Consider the following 4,268-nt stretch of genomic DNA (forward strand, 5'->3'; position numbering starts at 1 on the left):
AAAAAAATTTGTTCATCTAAAGGTACTGGTAAGAAAATAAAACAGCAAGCCTAAGAATGTGAAGAAATATTTGTGACAGCTTGATAAAGAATGTATCAAGAACTATTAATTCACTCACAGGAGGATAAACCAAGTTGAAAAACAGGTAAATTATTTGAACGATACTTCATAAGATATGACCATTATGACCAGTAAACACATGAAAAGATGCTGACCATCATTAATCATCAGAAAGATGCAAATTAAAACAGCAAAATAACACTACACACCCATTGATGCTGTTCAGGATGTGTAGCAACTGGAATTAATACCGCTGATGGAGATACCAAATGGTACAACCACTTTGGAAAACAGGTTAGTGGTTTGTTACAAAGATAATCGTAGGGGTTTGCTTGCATAGCTCTTGCAACTGGAGTCACGTGAACCTTGCCCCTGGTAAACTTGTCTTTATGGTAGGCACTAAAGGTAGTGCATCTTTTAGACAATGAAGGGCTGTCCCGTGGGGCAGCCACAGATTATAAGAAAGATTGACAGCACTTTAAACCAGGACTCCACAGTTCACAGGCATTTGGGGAGGTCAGTTTTCAGTGATTGACTGCAGTGTGCATGGTTCAAATTGGAGTGAATAAAATCCCTTGGAAACACTATCACAAGTGATGCCTTAACTGTAACTATACGGGCAGCAAGAAATGGACCAGTGTCCATGGTTGGACCAGCTGCAATGGGTGACATTCTCCTAGCTTTCATTGAAGGAACTGGGATCTATCAACAAGATTTGCCTCTGACAGTGGTCCTTAATTTGCTGAAGATTCCTTAAAGTTGTCTTCATCTCAGTGACTTTCTTTGCCTTTTGGAGACTATCACTAATATTTAACAGATTTAACCCCAGGATTTAACAAAATGTTCAAGAAAGATTGTAGAAAACCAAGTTGCAGTCTGCTTTTAAACCCATAATTGGGACAGCTGTGGCCAAATAGGCTATCATAAGATAGGGCTCAGTATTTTTCTGTTTAAAGGAACATAAAAGGAATATATTAAAAGAAAATACATACGTTTATTTATTCATGCTTTGGTTGTATTTAAGAACTAAAGAAATGTCTGATATCACAATAAATTGTGACTAGCTTTGAGAAGAATAGGAATCCCAGCATTGTGCCCATGCTAAGCCTACACTCGGACACAGACATCAGAACAGATCAAGGAAACACTGTATGGTTCAAAAACAGAAAAGGAGTGCATCAGGGATGCATCCTATCTCCACACTTTTCAATCTATATATGAACAGAACATTCAGGAGGCTGGACTTTATGAGGAGGAATGTGGCATCAGAATTAGAGGAAGATTCATCAACAACCTGTGTTAGGCAGATGACACACCTTGCTTTCTGAAACTGAGGACCTTAGGCAGATGACACACCTTGCTTTCTGAAACTGAGGACCTGAGCATTTGCTGCAGAAGGTCAAGGACTATAGTCTTCAATATGAATTGAAGTGCATCATCAAGAAAACAAAGATTCTCACCACTGGGTCAATTGGCAGAACCTTCATAGATGGAGAAGAGAATGAGATAATTAACAGTTTCCACTTGTTCAGTTCCACAATCAATACTCTTGACACCAGCAGTCAGGAAATCAAAAGATCCACCAGATGCTCTGCTGGAGAAGGAGGGGGCAATCTCCTCCTGTACCAGTCAGATCTGATTTGACGGTACATGTAAAAATAACACAATAAAAATGGGGGGAAAAAAAGGAAATCGAAAGATGAATTGCATTAAGAAAATTTGCTGTCAGGGATCTCTCCAGAAAGCTGAAGAGCAACACTGTCTACTTAAAGATTAAGGTGCACAGGCTCCGGGCCATAGTCTTTGCAGTTTTTTGCTATGCATCAGAAAGCTGGACAGTGACTAAAGAAGACAGAAGAAGAATTGATGCCTTTGAGTTATGAGCCTAGAGAAGAGTATTGAACATTCCATGGACTGCCAAGAGAACAAACAGATCTGTCCTGGAGAGAGTGAAATCACATTGCACATTGGAGGCAAGTATATAGAGGGTCCATCTCACATAGTTTGGGCATGTGGCCAGGAATAACCAGTCCTTGGAGAAAGACACCATGCTTGGAAGGTTGGAGGGACAGCGCAGGAGAGGAAGACCTTGAATGAGATGTATTGAACAGAATAACTGGGGTAATGAGGTTAGGTGTGTCAGAGACAATGTGAGTGCCTCAGGATAGGGCAGGGTTCAGAGCTGCTGTGCATAGGGTCACAGTGTGTCTTAATTGAGTTGATAGCCCATAACAACACAGCAAAAAAGAAAATAGAAGTGCTTAGAAAATGAAGGACCACAGTGAAACATTGACCATCATCTCCTTGGGGGCTTCTCTGCCTGGCTTTATATATTCTGCATTTCAAACAATTAAAGCTCCTGGAACTAGCTTTTTCTTTAAGTTATAGAATTCTGCTCTTCATCCTCAAATACTTCAAATAATGTAAAGTGCATTTAAGACTTCACATTTCATAGTTAGTACTTCATTCTACTTGAAGTGAATTGTATATGAGAAGAGTCACTTGGAGTCAACCCGGATCATTCCACGATAAAATACTTTGTGAGCAACAGAATATGCTACATTATTAGCTATAAAACTCTTGTATCTTTGTTGTGGGCTGTGGAGTCAGAACTGGCCCTCCAGTGGGTTTTCAGAGACAGTAAATCGTATGAGAGGAGATTGCTAATCCTTCTTCCAGCAGAACAGCTCATCCTTCTTCCAGCAGAGTAGCTGCTGGATTTGAACCATGTGCCTTTGGAATCGCTACATAGCTTATGTCCACTAGGCCATCAGAGCCTGAAACCACCAAAAACAATTTGCTTCCAATACAACTGATCTTGTATGACAATAATTGATAAGTGGGTACTGTTAGCATTGTAAAAGTTTAAGTGTTTATTGTGTGTTTGAGAAATAAAATACATGCTGGTTTTTTGAGAGGAGGGGAAACCAAAATAAGCACACACCTAAAAGGGAAGGATTCTGAAGCTCCGTCTGACATACATTGGGAATATTTCAAGGAGGGGCCAGTCCTTGGAGAAGGACATCATGCTTGGGAGGGTGAAGGGACAGCCCAAGAGAGGAAGACCCAGGGTAAGGTGGACTGACTCAGTGACTGGAGTAATGGGGAGGGTGTGTCGGAGATGATAAGGCTGGCACAGGATAGAGCAGGGTTCAGAGCTGTTGTACACAGGGTCACCATGAGTCAAAAGTGACTCAACGGCACTTAGCTACAACAACAACAACTATATGGTGCAACTAGTCTACCTGTAGGTAGTTATACAAGGGAAATGAAAACCGATAACCGCATTACAACTTGTACAGGCATGTTCATAGCGGCTTTGTTTGCCTTAATCAGAAATGAAAACAATCTAGATGTCCAGGGGTAGGCAGAATGTCATGTATAGATTTTCCACTTATAGTAGAATTCTGCTTAGCAACAAAAAGGAGCAAAACACTGACAGAAAAATGGACCTAAAAATCATTACATTGAAAGAATGAAGCCACTTTATAAGTATACGTTCCATGTGAATCCTTTCTATAAAGGTCTAGCAAATGCAGACTCCTCTTGAAGCGTGTACTCAGTGGAAGTCAGAGAGTGCAGACTCCAATATGGATTACACTTGAATGCAGAGAAAGCAAAACAAATCGTCGTGACTGAACCAGTAAGTGACAACATGGCAAATGACGAAAATATGGACATTGTCAAGGATTTCATTTTACTTGGATCCATACTCAGAATTCATGGAGGCAGCAGTTAAGCAACCAAAGGATATTACTTGCAATGAAACATCTGCAGAATTCCTCCTTAAAACCGGAACAGACAAAGATGTTGTTTTGTGACTAAGATACACCTGACTCAAGGCAGGCCTTTTTGGTCGCCTCATATGTATGCAAAAACTGAACAAAGCAAAAGGAAGATCGGAGAAGAACTGATGCATTACTGCTTCATGAAGAATATTGAATATATGATGGACTGCCGGAACAACAAACAAATCCATCTTGGAGGAAATACAGCCAGAAATGGATCTTAGAAGCAAAGATGGCAAGACTTCATCTCATTTGATTTTAACCTGTCATCTAGGCGAATCGATCTCTAGGAAGAACATGAGACTTTGTTGTTGTTATGTGCCATCAAGTCGCCTGCAACTTTATATACAACAGCTCTAAAGCCTGCCCTGTCCTGAACCAGTCTTACTGGTTCTGACACACCTAACCCCATTGCCCCAG

This window comes from Elephantulus edwardii, unplaced genomic scaffold, assembly GCF_000299155.1.
Source record: "Elephantulus edwardii isolate Elephantulus edwardi_28Jun2011 unplaced genomic scaffold, EleEdw1.0 scaffold00045, whole genome shotgun sequence".
NCBI classification, from domain to species: Eukaryota; Metazoa; Chordata; class Mammalia; order Macroscelidea; family Macroscelididae; genus Elephantulus; species Elephantulus edwardii.